At 38.5% G+C, this 22,334-nt stretch overlaps 1 long non-coding RNA gene across 2 annotated transcripts; it reads right to left on the bottom strand.

Annotated features, from left to right (window-relative positions):
* Nucleotides 1-302: 302 nt before the first annotated feature.
* Nucleotides 303-4,489, bottom strand: LOC308405987. Of its 2 annotated transcripts, none has more exons than XR_013973436.1 (7): nucleotides 4,351-4,489; nucleotides 2,727-2,858; nucleotides 2,510-2,609; nucleotides 2,332-2,391; nucleotides 2,152-2,242; nucleotides 1,828-1,985; nucleotides 303-1,167 (listed from the first exon to the last, which is right to left on the bottom strand). It is a non-coding gene; the product is annotated as an uncharacterized lncRNA (long non-coding RNA). The 2 variants fall into 2 exon arrangements; XR_013973437.1 differs by having other exon boundaries at nucleotides 1,828-1,982.
* Between the last annotated feature and the right edge of the window lie 17,845 nt (nucleotides 4,490-22,334).

Raw genomic sequence — 22,334 nt, 5'->3', positions numbered from 1 at the left:
GAAAGGAAAAACTCAATGCATCATGGAAATCCCCGGCAGCCTACGTCTATTGCAGGGAGGATTCAGGGTCACCTGGTCCAGCCCTAACTATATGCTTTAGCAAAAAGGAAAGTTTTAAGCCTAATCTTGAAAGTAGAGATAGTGTCTGTCTCCCGAATCCAAACTGGAAGCTGGTTCCACAGAAGAGGGGCCTGAAAACTGAAGGCTCTCCCTCCCATTCTACTTTAAAATACTCTACACTGTAAAAAAAAAAATCTGTCAAATTTACGGTAAAATACCGGCAGCTGTGGTTGCCAGGAATATACCGTGTAAAAAAATGTGGAATCTGTAAAAGACAATACGGTATACTGGTTTTGTAACCCTAATTTTTAAGGTAGACAACGTATTATTTTACCAAAATCATGATAGAAAAAACCAAATATATTTGTCAATTATACAGCAATTTAATGTAAAAAATGCAACTTTCCATAGCTTTTTACGGATATTTGCAGTAAAAAAAAAAAAGTAATAATATAATAATATTTACAGTAATTTGTTGTTAATTTAACAGTAATAGGATAGACCCTATTATTGTAAATAACTGTAAAAACAACAGAAATATGTTAAACCTTATTAAAACCTTTGACAGTAAAAAACACAGTGAAATTGTATAACAAATTACAGCATTTTATTTTGACCAGATACATTTTACGGTAAATTCCTGGCAACCACAGCTGCCGGTATTTTACCGCTAAAAATACAGTACAATATGAGGAACATAAATGGTTTACCGTACATTTTACATTTGCAACCGCTAAATATAGAAAAATCTAAAGATGCTCATATACAACCAAGGTAGAGAATATTACTGATAAACAATGAGAAAATTTGACATACCATTTGAAAACAGACTAAACATATTATTTTCTCTATTCCTACAAAACAGCATAGATCTTGAGAATACAGCATGTGTCCATATATATGGCTGGTAATCCATGGAGGAATGAATAAACATGAAACAAAATATTACCTGCCCCTGACCTATCAACAGTAATGAGTCACTGGGTCCTGCCTTGGTGAAGGAAAGGACTCGGTGGAGTTTCTAATGCGCATGGTGTTGAAGATACAAGCTCTGCAGGAGTACTTCAATGTCCATCAGGAGTTCACTTTGGACTGGCAGGATCCCCTCTGCAGCAAAAAAAACGGACAAAGTTTGATCAGTGCTTGAGCAAAATGCACAGAAATGAACAAAACGTGCTGCCAAAACCAGATCTAATGATAAATGATTTCTTAAGTGTAAAATATACAGTTCTTAAAGGATAGCTATTGTCAAAATGCAACCTGGGCTGTTTTTTTCAGTTGTTTTTTTTTTTTACTGTAAACGAGACAAACATATATCTAAAAGCATAATTACGACAAACAAGCCGTTTTTGAGATTGACCGTGATTTTGTTTTGTGGTCAATAGCCAGTGAATGGGAATACTAGGGGGCCGGGGCATAAATTTGAGCACATCAAAATCGATACAGTAAAAAAAACAAAAAAAAAAACAGCCCAGGTTGCGTTTTGGCAATAGTTATACTTTAAATCTACTTATGTAAAAGTGATACATAGACAACGCAGCCCTAATCACAATCATAATTTGTTGGAAAACGTATTTAAGTTTCGTATTGATTTATCATAGAACTTGAAGTTAATGGCTGAATGCATGGTGATGAGACCTATCATTCAATCTACATTTTATAGTGTATGAAACTGCTCACCTGGACATGAACCTGAGCTCGGCTGATTAAGATTAGTGTCTCCTGTCCATCTTTCTTTAGCAAAACTTGAATAATACCACTGCTTACCTCTTATTGAATCTTTGGGTGCAGACTTAATTGAAGAGCCTCATATAAACAGGCAGGGTGTGATGTTTAGGGAAACCAAAGAATACAGCCGCCATCATTTCTGCCAGAAGACTCATGGGGTGCAACGAAGCTTTCATTGTGGACTGGCTAGATACCTTCTGCATTCAGAAGGAAAACAAGAAGGGCATACACCATAAACAATAATAACTGACAAAAATAATGAGACAAGAAATTAAAGTAACAAAATAAGTGCAAATCAAGTTTCCCTGTGTTACAGTGTAGCTGAATGTTTTTCAACAATTTGATTTACGGTAAAACACATACCAAATATTTCCAGCCAAGGTTTGTTTCAATCTTCAGCATTTTTTTCCTGCCATTGTCTTGAAACTGTTTCATCTGTCTCTCTCATTTGATGCTGTTTACAAAAACAAAACAGCAATATTGTAAAGGGAAAAAGGAAAATTAATTTAATGGAAAAAAAAAGATTATGACCTGAAATCTCACCATTTCCTGAGAGTCACAGGTCCTTTGAGTATCCTTATGGTTTCTGCTCAAATTCAGTGTCTGAAAAGGGCAGGAACAAAACAAACCTTTTTAATCATAATAAAGACAAAATAAGATTTAGAGACAGACGACAAAGAAATGTGTAAAATATCTTCTTGAATCTGTTTACTTTACTAACCTTGAAAGAGACTCTTGGGTCTTAGCTGTGCCACCACCCTTAAACCTTAAAACAGATGGAGACGATATGCTGGCCTGGCTTGAAATTTCCATATTTGGTGCTGTAAAACAATATCACAAACAATAGATTAATTGTACTTTTTGGACCTTGGCCAAAGCATAATAGAAAAAACAGAAAGTCCTTCATGGCTATTGTGCAATGAAATCATAATACTTACTGGTTTGTTTCTCAGATGCCTCCACTCCTAATGATTGTAGTGCCTCCAGTACAATTTCAAGGATTGAGGCAGACAGGTCCGGCAGCACCTTAGTAATGGAACTCCTTATGCTGCCCCCCATTTCCAAGATGTCTGATAAAAGAATGTGAATAAAGGTCAATTTACACCAAGTGGTACCTTTGGTCTTAAAATATGAAGCTGATCTTGCTTGATACTACACTTTTATACAGTGTTTCGTAAGTACCAAACTAACAGCACCATTATTGTGACAGCACACTGTGTTTCAGTGGAACCATTTGGTACCCATACTTCATGTAAGATGTTAATGGATAGAAATCAATTAAGTCAATGGGTTTTGACCAAAAAAATTATTTTATTTAAAACAGCTTACTATCACTTATGTCACACAGAACATCAGCAGGAGGCTCAGTAGAGGGCTCTTCTGATTTCTGCCACAGATCAGACTCTAGCAGACATCTCAAAGTCTCTCTTAAAGGCACATAATAGGCAAACCTATCTTTTCTGTTTTCATCTCTCCCTAAAAATATTTTCTTTGGTTCCGCATAGTTGAAGGCTTTTTTAAAGATCTGAGCTCTGGAGTGCACTGTCCTCAATGGCCCGGTATGACATGCAGAAAAAAGATCATAGCTTTTGACAGACTCACAGACTTTGTTGATGTCCTCCTCTGATAATGATGTGTCATCTTTTAACAGTGATGCAAGTTTACCCAAACTGTATGTCTGTCCCAACTCATGCATGTTCTGCATTTCCTCTACAATGTTCTGTATGGTTGAAGCAGGCAGTAGAAACTGACCCTGCAATTTTAAGTAGAATAGTGAAACGTTTCTCAGAAAAAGATCACAGAATTCAGGGGGCATTTCCATGTTATCTTCATGTGTAATAGACTGTGCAGCAGGCTCGGAAATCAAGGGTACAAAGTCATCTGATGTGGTTGGAACAGATGATGATTGACATGCAGACTCTCTATATAAATCACCAATGCTGCTGTCTGAAAACTCTGTGTTTACGTGACATGTGAGCAGTAAAAGATGATTTAACTCTAAAGGTATTTGTGCATCCTCTTACTGGACAAGTGACCACGTGTCCTTCCACAATATGGCTCTTCAGATGAGCTATTAACTCTTTAGAGTTCTGACACTGACGTTCACACATCGCCATTGCACATGTAAACGAAGAAACCACCACCACACCAGTGACATGGGTGGGGGCAGTGTCTTCGGTAAAAATGAGCCTTAAACGCGCCATACCTGGTGTATGTCTGCTTGCAGCCTGCTTCAATACACCGAAAGAAACAACGTGGCTCATTCCGATGCAGTTTACAATGAAGCACGTAGCCCCTTGATGACTGAACTACCTTACCACAGAAATTACACGTTAACATAACTCCATGTACTTTGGTAATTCCTCCCTAGCGAATTAAGCACGCCATATACAGAAACTAATCCAGAGCAATGCTTCCCTCGCAACAGTAATGCTAACTCAACTCACAAATGCTAACTAAATTCACAACCTCACTCATAAAAAACGAACTGCTAAAATTATCTATAAACGCTGGGCTGGTGGATTTTTATAACAGAGATAACTTGAAGTTGCATGTACTCACCTCACCTCGAACTAATTGTAAGCTGCCAGGATGTCTACAAATTCCGAAGATGCTGTGGTCCAAGCAGCAATAAATGGCGCTAATATACGAGTTCAAAACTGTGTCCGTTAGCGAAGCCAACTTGAGTCTCCTGCATGAAAAAAAGAGCGGTTGGCACTAGTGATGGGTCGTTCGCGAACGAAATGGCTCTTAGAGCCGGCTCTTTGACGTGAACGACGCGAGCCGGCTCCTTATCGCGAGCCGTCACGTGGGTTTTTTTTTTTTTTTTCCTTTCTCTCAGCCTCTCTCTCGCACTTTTTTTCCGCTTCACTCTGCACGCGAGCCTTGTGCTTTACGCTGGGCAGAGGGGGGGAGGGGCGGTAGTTACACTCAGTAGCACAGGAACAGAGCCAGAGAGAGAGAAAGAGAGGCAGGGACAACAACATTAGAAAGGTATAGTAATCATCCACAACTATTTTCGGTTGCAGATGATAAAGGATTGAGAAAGTTTATTCATGCAGGTCCATATGACAGAGAATATGCATGTTCTTTTAGTTTTCATATTATAATTTATATTTAATTGTGTTGTGGTTTGCAGTGTTTTGTGTTCTTTTCACTTTAAATTTGTGAAAGGAAAAAGCTGAAAATTTAAATAGTTAAAACTTGAAATGTGAATAGTTGATTTTTGTATTATATGATTTATTTATTACATTTTATGTGGAGTGAATAAATAAAAGTATATTTACGGTGGCCCCTAGAGACAAAGCACATACAAACTTCAAATCACGTACGAACTCTGAAGCATGTACAAACTCCAAAACACGTAAAAACACGTACAAACTCCAAAACACGTAAAAACACATACAAACTCCGAAGCACGTAAAAACTCAGAAGCATATAAAAACTCAGAAGCACATAAAAACTCAAAACACGTACAAAAGACAACAGAAGTGCTCCAGGATGCTGGGCGCCGTGTTGAGCCTTTGTTATCTTGTGGCTACACAAGCCAGCAAGTACCAACAACCGGATTTGGTGTGTGGTAATAACAGGTAAATGAACTTTTTTTTAAATTATTTGAATATATATATGAGTGCCTGTGTATAAATACACAAACAATACACACATGCTTTCAATTGTGTAATTTAAGTGATCTAGTAGCTCTGCTTTGGAAGTTCAGTTCATGCTAGAAATGTGTTTTGGAGTTTGTACGTGTTTTGTCTCTAGGGGCCACCGCATATATTTATATATAAACATATATAAATAAAACCACTTGTTTTTACGTTAGTAATTCCTTTTGTGCATAATTTTATATTATTGTTAATAATAAATTAATTAAAGCAACAAAACAACCTGAAGAGCCGGTTCGGAGCCGAAAGAGCCGGCTCTTTTTAGTGAGCCGAACCGAAAGAGCCGGATCTCTAAAAAGAGCCGGAAATCCCATCACTAGTTGGCACACAGCTCAGCAGCGCGCCGCGCTATTGGTCATTTTCAGGTGACGTCATCCCGCAATGTAACGTCGCTCTTTGTTTCTTTAGGAGGTTCGAATTTGATCAGAAGTCACGTCTGCAGACCGCTGCAGCCACGTCTTACCTTGCTTCCCCTTTTTTTGGTGAAATGGTTCGCTCATACTGCACAATGTTGCTACCAGATTTTTTTTCTCTGCAATTCGAACGTAAAACGTCTGTACACAGTTTACCAGCAGTTTAGCTACCAATCAACAGCGATCACACAAATTCAAAATTTAAGGCCGACCCACTTAAGGTGGTCTGATAATATGGCGTGAAACACAACAACATAAAGTTGTTTTAAAATAATAATTAAAAAGATTATTGAAATCAATTTTATTCACAACCATAAACTTTATTTTTAACATCTTCTTTTGCTGTTGATTTTTTTATCAGAAGGTTAACAATGATATACTGCAGGCCTAACTTTTAATCTGTATATCAGTATCTGAATTTTAAAATAAAAAAATACTATCAGTTTTATTGTCTTTCACTGCTGATATTTGCTTTTTTTTTAATGGTATGTACTGGTTGTATTATTACGGTGGACCCTATTTTTTAACATCTTGTTTCTGTAAAAATGAATGTTTTTGTTTGCTTAAAAATCTACAGCTTTATACTGTGAATTCCAATGTGCACAACCCCAAAAGATGTAGTTTTACTCAAATAATACCGTAAAATCTAAGTTTTTCAGACATTTTCAACATTACAATATGTAATTGTAAAATGTATGCATATTTATTTGTTTTCACAGAAAATATTTATAATTTCAACATTTTATTACAGTAAAAAACAAAGTTTTATCCAGTCTCACAATTAACGGTTATTCAATCTATTTAATACAGTAAAAGGAAGTTTTTGATTTTACGCTCCATTACCGTTGGAATTTGACGGTGTTTTGCTGTATATTTTACTGACTTTTTTTACAGTGTAGGAACAACAAGTAGTTCTGCAGAGTGAGAGCAAAGTGCTCTAATAGGGTGATATGGCACTACAAGGTCATTAAGTATATAAACCACCTGCAACAACATTGTAGCTCCACACTCATCTTTAAACCCTCAAGCTTTTATTTTGATGTTATCTGCATACCTGTGCATGATTGCATCTTGTGAGGTTATGACAGTATCATGTTTTACATAAATTTATAAACACCTACCAAAGTCCTCAAAACCACCTTTTGGTAGGTCCCGCTGGATTAAGTGTTTTCCAACCAAGAATTTGGGATGGAAACACACATGCAAAGGGAAATAAATAGACGTTGGCCTTTAGTTTATTATTATACTAAATAAAGATACTTGTCACATTGTTTGTTATCATATCTCTGTGCTTTTTTCTCTTTAAGCTTCACCCTCATCTCAAGTCAGTTGAGGCAGATGGCCCTGAGCCGGGTTCGGTTGGAGGTTTCCTTCTCTTAAAAGGGATTTTTTTTTTCAACACACAGTTGTCAAGTGTTTGCTTATAAGGAGTAGGAGTACTGGTGTGTGTGTGTGTGTGTGGGGGGGGGGGGGGGGGGGGTTCTGAAACGCAACGATTTTACATAATGTTTGAGGCTGTATTTGTTATGTTCAGGACTGTATTCAGGACTCCTCTTTCTCTATGGAAAGTTGCAGGGATTCCTTTCTGAATTATTTGTTTATAAGAGCTCAGGACCAATCGGAATGAGTTGGTATCTAGCAGAACTGTTACTTGATACAGTTTGATTGGCTAATTTGTTACAGTGCTCACCTCGGTTTTGCTCATCCTCTTGTCTTCTCCTTCTTCCTTTTTTGCTCAAGTTTCTAGATGTCTTGCGTTTTCTTTTCATGCTTTGTGGCTGTTGTGCCCATATATACTGTGCTGTTTTTCTTCTTCGCTACCCCCTCATCCTCCGTTCGACGAAATGACTTAACAAGCCAGTGTTCTGATTAACTTCAAATGTATGATGCAGCCAAACTGTCATTGAATACATAAAAAATTCCTTTTTTCATAATTAACTATGACTCTGCTGTAGTTAATTACCTTTCCCTTGGTTCATAAGTAAGATAGAGAAAGCTTGCTGAGTCTATATACTCTCCTTATCTCTCCAACAGTCATTTACAAGGAGCCATTTTTTCATCTGTAAATTGCTTTATTTGAAATTTAAATGTCTAATCTTATTGTTAGTGATAGCAGCACCATTTGGGAATCCTGGCATTTTATCAGGGCAGAAGTATGAATGTTTCACATTTTTGAGTTACATTACACACGAACATTGCAACAACAGCATACATTGCATTTAGAAGCTATATACCCAGTATATATCCAGTTCAAAAGTCTGATTGCGCTCATCTTCGGACTATCTGATTTGTCACTTTTCTGTAGTATGAAATCCACACTCATGTACTCTGAGTACTGAGCTCAACTTATACTGCAAAAGAAAATCTTGTGAGCTGTGTCTTTGACAACAAGGGTCTCCAGCCATGAGCTTTGATTAAATATGGTTCAAGGGATAAGGTTATAACATCTATACATTCTTCTCATCTCTATCTGCTCCCTTTCGCCGTCTTTTGATTCATAAGTAATGTTACACAGTGGGATTCATCAATAACCGACTACAACGCTCCTCTGTGAAAAAAGCATCACGCTCATAAATGTTATCACTACCCCCAATGTATAGCACTAGATGCTGTGGTATATATGTGATATTTCTCTGTGCAGGCTTGTGTTGTTTGTGAAGAGAGAGGCAGAGTCAATAAGCCATGAATGAAGTTACACTCATGTATATTCTGCTTTAAATGTATATTCCCAGGGGTCAATTATGTGAATGTGCAGATTTCTTTGTTACTGCAAGCGGAAAATGATATTCAGAGTGGCCCAGGGCTCTCTCACCTTCCTGGTGTTCATAATAAAACTGTGTCAGTGTGACACTTTACTCGTGAGTCATTAAGCCATATTAGAAGAGAGTCTAAAGCTGAGAAAGCTACATTCAGATGAACAGAATCAAGTTTTTGCAATTCAAATGTAACTGCAATTCAAAGTCCCCTTTGTTTGTTTTTTATTTTAAGGTTAGTAGTACAGGTGGTTACCAAAGGGAGTCAATACCATTGACTGACTTTTGTTAAATACATTTGAGGCTCGCCAGAATGTCTGCTTTATATCTGGAATAGGCTTCAGAGTTTAACCACTGTTAGCCAAGTAGCATTAGCCAGTGCTGAAAAATAAAGCTAATGCAGAACTGTGAAGAAAACCTGCAGTTCCAATACCTACTTAACACTCCTTAAAGATCCATCCATTTTCTTAACCACTTTTCTAATGTATGGTCATGAGGGGCTGCTGGAGCCTATCCCAGTTGTTATAGGGTAAAAAGTGGGGTACACCTTGGACAGGTCACCAGTTTATCATAGAGCCAACACATACATACTCACACTCACATTCATAACTACAGCCAAAGTAGTACCCAGAGAGAGACCACGCAGGCACAAGGATTACATGCAAACACCACACAGCAGGGTGCCTCCATTTTTTTTTCAACAATTCATTGTACATACTTAGTTTCAGCCACTGTTTTTGGTGTGCCAACATGCTGAGGGCTGTCTGTTTAGCCTCACATCTAGTAATTCCAGTCTTGACTGAACTGGACCGTGTTAATGGTGTTGGAATGGAATCATGATATTATAATAACATGGCCTGCTGCGAGGTACAGCCAGCTATACATCCAGAAAATCCACTGAAAAAAAATCACTCCACCCTCTGGTCTAGAAAGTCACTTCTGGTTGCAAATAAAGACACCAAGTGTGTAAACAAATGGTTGATGCTACTTTGATATACTGAACATTCCTGCACTGCCATATTGCTTTTGCACTGTTATGTAGAAGGTGTCGCTTGCTCTTTGGTCTCTTTATAAATGCAGTGTCAAAGGATGTACTCACGTGCATGAAGACGTAAGGGCAGTTGGATTGGATAACAAAACACGGAGCAAGAGTTATGACATTGACAAAGTGTACTACAAATGTCACTTTTATAATGCAGCTTTATATGACACATACATAGTAAAATATTTCTGGAACACAAAATCAAATCAGTTTTGTCATTTTGGTTTGAAGACATCCTTTACAATAAAGGCAAATGATGAATGAATTGCTGATGTGCTTTGTTGCAGTTAATGGTGCTATTTCTATTATTATAGGTAACATATGTCAAGGATGCTTCATGTAGCTCTAGTAGCTGGGTTAGAAGAGTCATTCTGGCTATCTGCATGTTTCGTGAGCTGTTTTGCAGTGAAAATGACTAAATCTTAAACCCTGATCGTTGTTGATGTCTCCTTGAACAAGACATTGAATGCCCTACCTCTGGAATGGCACCATTAACTTAATTAATTTTTCACTGCTGAGTTAAAACATGTATGCACCTCCCAGAAATATACTTCTAATTACATGGCTATTTAATATGGCCAGTGAGCACCCTAGATTCTTAAATTTAGAGTGCCCTAAACTTGAATATAATATTTCCCTTTCATCACCCACATCCCTTTGTGAATATTACAGAATAGAAGTTCGCAGGGTTCACATTAGCTGTGGTGATGGTGGTCGGGGGTTAGAATCAGAGAGAGTACTTTCAACATATTAATTAATAATCCATGGCTGAGTTATTATTGTAGGAGCGATTTCAGGCCCCTATTACTGTAGATCAGTAAAACTAGAGGGCATCAAGGGAAGGGATGAAGGAAGACGACACAGACTGCCTCTTAATTCTAAATACATTAAAATAAAATGAGTACATTTGTTTCCTATTCAGTGGCTCCCTGCAGTGTTTTCCCCCTACAAGCTACTAACAGTAGAACTATTTGTTGAGGATGCTAGTTAACTAGCCAAGTTAACTACTCGACTTTTTCCTTTAAGTCAAGGACAAAGTTACTGGTAGAAACAAGCTATATCCCGACCTCAATTCTTGGATACTTGCTCCTATCAATCAGTTTCCTATAACATGTCCTCATATTTCAATTAATAATGACTATAATTGAATCGAGAATCTATGAGCTTTGCGGGCCCTTTTGGATCTAAAAACAGTCTGACTTCACACTACACAAGAGGAACACATCTCCTAAGGAATCATCAAATGTAGCCCATTACCTACACATCACACGAAAAAAACACCTTGAAGCCACCGCGCCACTATAGCCAATTTAATTTCCATACGCTTATGCTAATAAGCCTGAAATAATCAAGCTAATTTAGAAAGATGCAAATGTGTTGGAGGCTGAGTTCATTAGTAAAGGAAGCCTGTGTGTGTGTGTGCCTGAGTGCGTGTCTGTGTGTGAAGAAAAGAGAGAGCGAGAGGGAGAGAGAATGGGTGTCATTAGCGCGGGGCCCTAATGTGTGCTGAGAGGGAAGCTGTGCAGTGAAGGGGAGAAGAATAGGGACTATGGCAGGTACAGTTTCTCCAGAGAGTCAGATCATTATGTATGCAGTGTATTTTAGTCACTTCCACCCATCTATCCATTTTCTTCACCACTTATCCAATTTAGGGTCACAGGGGCGCTGGAGTCTATTCCAAACTGACTTTGAGCGAGAGGCAGGGATGCACCCTGGACATGGCCATCATGGAGAAATAGGAACTCTCACATGCACAAGCTAATTTAGAATCACCAATTAACCTAACATGCATTCCCTGGACTGTGGGAGGAAGCTAAAGTACCTGGAGAAAACGCACAAGAGCTCCACACAGAAAGATCCCATCCAGGAGGTCCTCTTTGGAAGGGATACATTAAAGCCTTTATTTAATGGTGCAGTCGTGTACATACTCATGCCATGAGAATAAAAGGATTTTCATTATCTATAAGAGACTGCATTGAAATTCTTTGATGTTTACGCTTGCTTTTGCAAACCACAGATTTCAAAAACTTACATGCATGGCTACATGTGGTTAAATCATATCGCTTTTGCATTGTGAGCTGTGTGCTGTCCTACACAGATTTGCACAAGGAGACCTTTGTGTATCTGTAGCTACTAATTAAACATTGTAATATCCCCTTGCCCTGCTCCGCTAAGAAGCTGGAGACCTAGATTACGCACAAACACCTCTTCCGCAATTATACTGATTACATTAGAGCTGCAAGTTCAAACACGTTCTCAGATACACATTTTTGATACACTTACAGTACATATTCTCACATCAACACATACATATAATGGCATGCATACTCCGCCAGGTCCCTCAAGGCCAGGCGTGGGTGCCACTGGAGGTTGTAGCAATTAAAAACATCATCCTTCGCTTGTCACAAACATGATGAATTTGTAGCAGCAGAGCAGTAAGCCATAACTCCTGCAGCCCATGATGTGTCACTTTCTTCTTCTCTTCTGATTGTTTTAGGTTGCTGTATCATTATGCTTGTGTTGACAGCAAAATAAAAAGTATGACACTGAGATAGCACCAGTAGTCAATGCTATATTTATATAGTCACGTAACTTCTTCTGTTTTTTTTTTTTGTTTTTTTTTTCATTTGCTGCTGAAATGGCTTGGAGTCTGGATTTGTGGTGGTGTACCTGTGCAGCACAGCAAATGCATTTAATTGTCATTTAAGTGACAGCTGCAATTGAGCAGATTTAAAAGGACAGGGCATTCTGTTGACACGGGGAACACTTGACTTGCCTTATTATTCAAGAGGCTCAATAATCATTCAAGTGCTTGTCAACGCAAGTGCCATTAAATGAGCTGAAAATGGTCTGTTTCTTTAGAATCGCCGTTTTACCATTAAAGACCCACAGCTCGGGTTGTCTCCGCATTTTTTCAATCATAAAAACGGGGTTTATCTCAGCTATTTCAATATGGCTGACACTCATGAAGGAGACGAGTGGTTGAAATGCCTTAAGGCGTCCATTTCTTTGTGTCCATCGCATAAGTCAGTGGTCTGTTTGATGGCAAACAGCTGAACAAAAGAAGAAAAGAATATGGGGGAGCTTCAGAAGCTAGCCTTCAGTGCAAGCCTCTACTGGAGTCTTCATGCTCAGTTTATGTCAGCTGTAGCAGTTTGCTTTAGGTGGAGATCCCACTTCATATTCATCAGGCAGTACATATGTGTGTGTGCTATTCTCTTTGCTGCTTTAACTGCATTGCCCCACCTCATAACATATGCCATCTACAACACATCTAAAGCTCCAGCATGGTTCAACGTGCTAACCCACACGCTGTGTGTGAATAAGTGTACGGGGGGAATAAATTAAACCACCTGCAACAGTGTGATCAGCAAAATGTTGCTGGGTGAAAATACTGCGATTAATTGTCCTCACTTTTCACCCAAGGCTTCAACTTATTAAAGTTAAATTTAGAGTATTTTAGATTTGCATATGTGCAAATGTTCTCCAAAATCATTTGTAACCCTTTAAAGCCACGTGTATTGTGTTTGATACATGTGTTTTTGTGAGTTCTTGAGACTTCTACATCATCAGCGTGACTTTTTTTTTACCCTCAAAAAATGATATAAATTGCATGACACAATTTTAATGATAGCCCTGCGACAGACTGGCGACCTGTCCAGGGTGTACCCCGCCTCTTGCCCTATGACAGCTGGGATAGGCTCCAGCACCCCCCGCGACCCTGAAAAGGGTAAGTGGAAGCGAATGGATGGATGGATGGATGGATGGATGGATGGATGGACATTTTCAATGACTAAATTGCAAAAATATGGCTAATGTAGCAAATTTGATACAAATTAACACCCGTATATGCCGTTTAAAATTTTCATATATTTTTATATATTTTGTCTAAAGGTTCAACAAACACTCCATTATCAAAAAATTAAAGATTTCTGGCAGTTTTTTTATGGTCCAGGTTTTAAAGGGATAAAAAATCTGACAAGTCTTTTGAAACACTCCTGCTTGAGTTTGCCGCTGCTGCGTTAGTCTTTGAGTAAAATGATTTTTGTCTTGACGTGGGTTTATAAAACTTTAAAACAGTGAGTGAAACCTTTCATTACTGCAAATGTCACGGCGGCCCGTAGAAGGCATCCAAATCATCGCCATCAGTTTGGAATAAAATCATCCACGTTAAAATCATTCCCCTAATGCAACTCATCGTTAAACAATCAGAGCTTGTTAAGCTCCTTGTTTGTTAATCAAGCACTTGCTTGTTAAATATGAGATGAGATAATAGACCTCTAGTGTGTGTGTCTAATTTTGGGGGCTGTCTATCTGCCTGATTGTTTATTACTTTTAAATATCAGGCACTGCTGAGGAGGCTTCTCTAATTGGTTTGTTTGACTTAGCCTTGAGTTGGTTGCGTCTTTGCAACTGTTTTCCTAAAAATCCTCTACCAAGTATCTCTTTATTTTTTGTAATCCCACAGTTTGGTGGTGTTTGGGACAAAAATGAACATTTGCATGTGTTGCGAGGCGCTTACAAAAACACGTTTGCTTTACCGAGTTTCATGATCGCTCCTTTTTTTCTTAATCTCTTGTTTTAGTCCAAGAATTTTCCCATTGACAGTTACATCCTAATCCTACACCCTGTATTTTATTGTCCAAATCAAAGTCCAAATTGTGTTGATGAGTCTATCATGTGGTGGAATACACTGGCTAGTCAGCTCTTGCATTTTGTAAGGGGATTGGTGTGGTTCATGCACATACTATTACCCAAGTAAACTGCTGCAACCCACATAGATTATCAACCTCCACAACACTGACATCAAAGGTTGAGAAAACCTCCATTTTAGGTTTCAGCCTACATATCTGTAAGTCATAAATCCTAAAACAAGGAAGGGTTTAGGGGGAGAGGTGTTTCTGTGCTATTATGAATGCTAAGTCCTTTTTTTGAGAGCGCTGACAAATCCTTGTCAATGAATGCATCAAACCTGATCACTCTGGATTTGATTAGCATTGCCTAATGTGCCATTAAATGCAGAGAGAGGGACAGAGGGAGTGAGTGAGACAAACGAAGGGAGGAAGAGGGAATAGTTTAAAGATTTTGCCGCGTTGGTTTCTGAAATCATTTCACTGTAAGCCAATGGACAAACACGCTTCTTCTGTTAAGACGCTTTGAGGCCTAGAATAGCTGAATGGTTACATGAGAATGTTTTGATGTTGCAGCAGGTAATTCGCTGCGTATTGGCCTAAAGCCGGCCACAGAGCTATGCCAGATGATAAAATAACATGGATTCAGTCAATGGTGTCTGTTCTTGTCAGCAAAGCCTTTATCTCTCTCTCAGGATTTTATTTTTCTGAGAGGTTCTTAGGGGAAAATTGTCATGTTTTCATGTCAAAGGCGTGCTTTTATCTGTTTGTTTTCCAGGGCGCTTAAAGTTGTTTACTGTGCCAGGGGGGGCTTTCAGTCTGTAGATACTGTGTGTTAGTGTGTGTTCCTGTGAGTGTGTGCAAGACAGAGAAAACCACCTAAGCAGGGATGATGCAAGGAGGAGGTAGAAATCTGACATCTAAGCCTTAATGTATCGCTGTATCAAATAGAAAAGTAGAAGCACGGGACAAAATTTAGCAATGGCCTACTTATCTTTGATCACGCAGAGATGTCATTGATTCCCAGCCAAATGTTGACATAAAATAAGTCAAACGTGTTGATGACCTTTTCAAGTCTCCCAAAGCAGAGCAGGGCCAAGGCACAAAAGCTGACATAGTATGTGATGGAAATTATTCCTCCTTGACATTTCAGGGACCTCGGCCTGTAGGTTTTTAGCATTCCATTCATGGCACCAAAGAGAAAATGTCACCTTTTTATTTACTTGTGGGAATACACCAATTAAATGTGACTTTAAGGCTAGGCCACAAAAGCTCATCTCTACCACTGCCACGGTTGTTCAGGAGCCAAGCCACACAAACACGCACTCTTGGAATATGTCCTGAACGTATCAGTGACATTTTAAATAGAGCTGGTGTTTGACCCTGTTAAGGTAACCTGTTTCACGCCTTATTCTGCTTTCTGAGTTAACTGCACCGACCTGTGGAACCACTGTTGGAAATTTGTATTAGAGGGAGTGGTTGCTTTCTGCCCGGAAACAGGACCCACAACAGGAATTCTAATGCAATGTTAGGGTCTTCCTTGGTATTGTTGTTAGTATTTCCTTCATATAACTGTAACACACTAGCATTTGTTTGGTCAAATGAAGAATGGTATACTTTGAAAAAATATTCAAACACAAAATAACGTTGTGTTCTTAAAATATGATACCATACAGGTGAATTCATTTGTTAAAGATTTGTTCGTGAGCATTTTTATTAGCAGGAGTAGTGGAAAGAAACTGAAAATATACACGAGAGAACTGACATGCGGTGAATGAACTGGCCAGCCAGGAATCCAACCAGGGACTTGCTGCCCGGGGCATCAATACTCATGTGGTAAGCACACCAGCTGCTTTGCTACTGGGTAGAACACTAAATTATTATTGTTCTGCATTTGGGGATTTCATATGTATTTTTTTCATAATACAAATTATTTGATAATTATTTCATGATTAGATTCAAGATTAAACATTGGTGTTATATATATATATTATTTATATATTGTTTATTGAACTTGTTTGTCAATGAACTGAGCTATAGATCTCTCTGCAGAGGTCAGCAGGTAAAATGGGAAGAGAGGAGAAAAACAGAATATCATCATTTTTCTTAAGACAGGACACAAACTTAGCTGGTACAACACGCTTTATGAAAAACTATAAATCAAATCCAGTAAGCAGAGGAGAACAAACAGACATTTTTTAAAAATCCATATACAGTGCAATGCCCAAGGCCAGGGTACAAATACAAGAAAAAACGATTTTTAAACAAGTTTTTTTTTTTTTTTCATAAGTATAGCAGGACACTGTGACTTAAAGTATATAATAAAATGTATAGTAATATACTACAACAGCCTTTATTTGTAACATACACAATCATACATAGTACAACATGTAGTGAAATGCTTTGTGTCCGAGATGCGGACAGGCTGCGCCATTCCAGGGCTTGGTTTTAGCATGGGGGGTCTAGCCAGGACCCTTACTGGATACCCGGTGGGAATTGAACTTACAACTCCCGCTCCAAAGGTGTGTAGGCGTACCACTACACTGTCCAGCGGTAGGCTGGAAATACACTATGGTAAAAACAGTACGTCAGCATTTGTAATATGTGTTTTATGGATTAAGCAGAAATATATGAATGCACCAAATGTACATATGCATTATAGGACTGTGCAGTGCATTCATGTCAATGTAACACATAGTAATAGTTGTAAAGATGATGTATAAACATCATCAACATTCATTCATTCACTTTGCTTATTTTCCTTTAAACAGATTTACCATCAGGCTTCTTACCGTCAAAGCCAAAAAGGAGTTTTAATGTTGAAATGACTACTGTGTTTATCACAGTGGCCAACGCAGTCTCTCATTTTTCAAACAAGCAAGAAAAGACAAATTTAAGCCAAAAAAAACGATTAACTGGTATTTTCTCAGCAGCGAGAAATCCACTTATTAATCGTAATAAGATATTAGCTTACAGAAACATGGTAGCCATGGTCATTATACCAGTGACTACGAGGCATTTGAGAACATCCTACACAGTCATATTCCTGCCAAGTTTCCTATTCCACTGTAGTGTGCGTGACTTGGACTGGGGTCAGGCAGAGAACCCTGTGTGAATGTAAAATTGTATGCAAGAAACGGCAGTTCAAAAATAACTGATGCAACATATTAAATTGGACAGGAAATGCCTCTGAAGCACAGAGGATCTTCATCTCTTTCCCCTCTTTAGTCCCCACCCCAACCACCCCCCTCTTTAATTAGTGCTTTTTCAGTTTCTCCAGCAATTTTTTCATCAGTGTATAGCTTTGCTAGCCTCGGTTCAGTGAGAGTAAGACAGAAATGGGGAGAGAGAAGGTCCTCTGTGGCTGTTAATAGTTCTCATCTCTCCCCTGGACTCTCCTTTAATTGCTCTGCTCTGCCTGCAGGGTCATTATTACTCTGATCAAGTGCAACTCTGGCTTTCCACTGCTTTTCATGAATATCATTTTGCAAAACAACTGCTTTGAGGTTTCTCAGGCAAGACATCAAATTTGATCACCTACTCTGACGCAAATGTGTGAGCATTCTTGGCATTAGCAGGACACAATATCTTTCACACGCACAACTTTTAAGTCTTTAACAAATATGACATCCACAACACTTTGAAGTATTTTCCCCCTTCACTTACCTGCTTTAATCAAGCAAAATGCTTTTTGAGGTTTTGACAGTCAGTGGTCAGACCGCATGCATTAGTTCACTCGCTGCAGCTGCAGGAATTATTGTCCTCAAATTCGCATAAATGTAACCTTCTGGTAATATTAATGTCTCGCTCCCCTTTGCAGTTTTCTTAGTCTTTCTGTGGGTTATTGTTGCTCTGATCAAGGGCAACTATGTTTTTAGAGGTTTTCTGAATGACATTTGGCACATAAAAAATTAGTCCTGGTTTTCTCAGCTAACAGACATGAATAAAGTCCAAAAATGTAGCACAATGGGGGGAAAAAAGGAACGATCTCATTCATTCAGCAAATTTAACAGGGCTGAATGTCAATGTTTGAAAGGGATATCACTGTCAAAAAAGTGGAATCAGATGTATCACATCAAAAAGTACAAATTGTGTCATTTTTTTAATTCTATTTTCACCTCAAATGAAAGTGGTAATTAAAAGACCAACAGCACTTTCTAAAGGAGTACGTAAGAGGGGACAGGATGAAAAAGAAAACAGCTGTTTGCACTTGTCTATCAAACTTTAGACAAACATGACCTATTCAGAGCTTCCTACTGAATAATATCAAACCAGTTCAAATAATGGCAAAAAAACATATTGTACTATGTAGTTATGTCACATATTTTTGAAATATGTTCCAAATGTTCAAGTGACTATGAAAGGCAAAAAAGAGACAATGTGTTGGTATCTGTTCTATAACACAGGTATAATGTTAATAACAGCTATCTATCTTAGGTACAATTATATGCAACCCTACATGATAGCCCCCAAATTCCTCTTACTATGAAGGCTCCTAAGACAAAGACTGCCATGTTGTTTGCCAATTGGTAGTCAGTCACGCAAACTCTGTTTAGCATGCAATCTTCCATGCAGGCGTCGTCAAATAAACAAGTGAATCTTCAAATATGGAGAGGCTTATCGCGTACTTCCACTCCCTTGATGCTTTCGAAATTCAAACGGTCTCCTCGGTGTGGCTCTGAATGCTGATTTCGCTGGGTAAACACACTTTTAAACTTACCATACATGTTTTTACCAAACAGATCATCTGCAAAACCAAACATCTGCCCGGCCAGCATTTGCCACTGGATTAACAGTCACCTGATTGGCATTACAGAAGTATGAACAAAGACAAAGACATTTTGCAGATTTCTACTCATAAATTACTTGCTTTAAAAAGGAAAAAAAGAGCAGGTGCAGGAAGTTTTGCTCGAGAGCTTCGTCTTTAAAGTTAACCAAAGCAGAAAAACACAAGTTATTAATGAAAGGACCTAAAAGAAAATCCACGGTTTTGCACTTTCCTGCTAAACAAATCAGGCAGTGAAGCACGGATCAAAGCGGTTGCTGTAATGAATATTATGTGTTCACTGTTTGTTCTCTGTCATATTTACAAATATTGTATCCCATGCTGGTTTGCAGGCAATATTTTTTTTTCCTCAATTGCATCTCTTTTGACGGCTAATGTAATGTGTGTATCATGGAATCAAAAGAAATATTCATGTCCAAGGTGTGACTGACTGCCAGCGGTGCAGTAATGAGCGCCTTCCTCTGCCAAAGACCAAACTGCTTCAGTTTTCAAATAACAGTGTACCCAAAAGCAGCTCCATTATTCGCTTGGCTGAATAACAAGCTCTGTAACAATATTGTCAAATATACTTCTGTGAATATCAGAGGCACTCTCTATGCTTATGATTCAACTCAGTAATGTGGTTAGAGGGTCCAAAAGCACATTTTATATCCAATTTTCTTGGGCTGCACAGTCTGGGAGCCTGCGGGCAGGCCACTCAAAGCAGGGGATTCTGTAATGGTTGCATAGCTGTTGAAACAATTTGTTATGCAACCTCTGAAATACAGAAAAGAAAGAAAAGGCAAGCAGTCATTTTCACTGCCAACACAACACAGACAGAAATACCAGTTTCAGCTGCATGCCAAAATTATGCCCACATGCATTCGTACAAATAATTCAGAACCGTGCCTTTATGCACCTCTGTTTATCTCACGTTTTACCATATATGCTTTATATATCGTTTATTAAACACACGTACAAAGAGGATGTTTACAATTTGCTTTGTAGTAACAGGCCCAATTAAAATCATTACCAAATGACTTCTAATCTTTATATTTACTGTATAGCCTATATAATATTTAGCATGAAACGTGCATGTTAAGTAGCACTCATTAAAACAAACAACTAGCTCTCACACAGGGCACAATATATTTACTCACAAGACTTTCACTTAATGAGAAGCAAGTACTTAAACACTGATACACTGAATATTAAAAAATATTTGTAACTCTCAAATAAGCAGTAGGTTTTAGTCATTTCAACATATATGTATACACTTATGCTATTTTGGTAACATTGTACAAACAAATAATTTCTCAAAGTCAGAATGTCAATAAATCAAATCAAATCTCTTCCCCCGAGGTCAATCTGAGAGTCATATTGGTTTTCAGGAGGTCAGGGCTCTTTCAGCAGAATCCTATCTTGTCAATATATCACAATGTAGTTTCCAGTCAGCATCTTCTGTGTGTGTGTGTGTGTGTGTGTGTGTGTGTGTGTGTGTGTGTGTGTGTGTGTGTGTGTGTGTGTGTGTGTGTGTGTGTGTGTGTGTAAATGCGTGCATTCCCGGCAGACCTGCCACTGGCCTGCTTTGACAACAGATGTGTGTAGAGTCCAGAAAGTCAGCCCATTGATCCACAGCACAGCAGACATCAAAAGATCCATAGGAGAAAGAGCAGAAAGGAGCAGGGAGGAGGGTGGGAGTATTTACACCGCTGTGTGTGTGTGTGTGTGTGTGTGTGTGTGTGTGTGTGTGTGTGTGTGTGTGTGTGTGTGTGTGTGTGTGTGTGTGTGTGTGTGTGTGACTGAGATTAGAGCTTATACAGAAAACAAAATGATTAACTTAATATCTGTAATACCTGCCATAAAAAAAAAGAAAAGAATGAATCATAACTGTCCTCCATCTTCAGAGATTACCGAAAAACTTTACATCTGGTTTACTAAAACATTACTTGTTTGCGACCCACTACGCCTGTGTTTTATGAAAAACTACTGGGGGGAAAAAGAGTGATATTCATTACTGTGATTGGGTTGGCTGAGGGAATTAGAGATGTTGTAATGCCCTGGCAACACACTCATGGATCCTAAGTTGAGTGACTTGCCAAATCTCTGGGTAGCAACACGGCAGAGAGAGAGGAGGAGAGGGGGAGAGAGGAAGAGAGCGAGCGACTGAGAGAGACTGTGGGCAAAATGCAGCACATTTGTTAAAAAAAAAAGAAAAAGGTCTCCACGTACCGAAACAAGATTTCAATTACCACGCTGCTCTCTCCATCACCCAATAGACTCTTAGGCAAACACACGCATTTGAAAAACCAGTGCCATTTATTCTATTCATTCTCTGTTTCTGACACAACACAGAAATTAAAATGTTCTTAGCAGGAGATAAATGGCACATTGAAAGACCGTATGAATAGAAGGAAGCAAGTAGAGGCAGCCTTGACTCAGTAAGTTTGCAGGGAGCTGCACCATGAACTTTCCTAATAAAGCTGTTTTGCCTGTCAAAGAGCTTCTGTTAAGAATATTTGTAAGGTAATGTATTACTGTTTTCATCAGGCCAGAAACGGTGAAAACGTGTAGTATTTCTTAACAAAAAAACCCAAAAGCACTGGAATGTATCTTTTTTTACAAGTCAGAGAGTGTCGAAAGACAAAAAAGAAGCAGACCTTAATTACTGCGATAAGGAAAAAGAAACACTGAGGTTACACAGCGTAACCCTAGGTCAATGCAAAAGTCTCATTCATGGCTATAGTTTTTAAATGTAAATTTGCTCGAAAAATGAATTTGCAGTTTCACATAGAATAGTTTGCAGCTATGAAAGGTTTATATTGATCATATGTAACTGTTGAACTCTGACTTCTCCCATAGTGTGTCTTTTGTCTGAGCTCCCTCTGTTCTCGTCTCTTTCCTTCCAGGTTTCTTCCTGTTAAAAGGGGAGTTTTTCCTTCCCACTGTTGCCTTGTGTGTGCTCATAGCGGCTAATCTGATTGTTGTGGTTTCTTTTTAATACTGTGGAGCCTTCACCTTATAATCTAAAGCACTTTGAGGCAACCTTTATATTATATTATGACTTACAACCCATAATCACATGTGGTCAGGACAATTATGCACTTTGTGTGACTCTCTTTATATTCCACTATCAAAGCCAGGATATTAATCTTGGATATTTTTTTATCGTTAATGGTTAATAACAGATGTGGGTTATGGTGGTCAAAGCCTTATACAACATTTGGTAAAATATGTGCTTATGTCAAAAACTAATTGGTGGCGGATATAAAGA

Source organism: Rhamphochromis sp. 'chilingali' (genome assembly GCF_963969265.1).
Source record: "Rhamphochromis sp. 'chilingali' genome assembly, chromosome: 11".
Taxonomy (NCBI): domain Eukaryota; kingdom Metazoa; phylum Chordata; class Actinopteri; order Cichliformes; family Cichlidae; genus Rhamphochromis; species Rhamphochromis sp. 'chilingali'.
The sequence above is the reverse complement of the archived record's forward strand: the minus strand, read 5'-3'. Positions and strand labels throughout refer to the sequence as shown.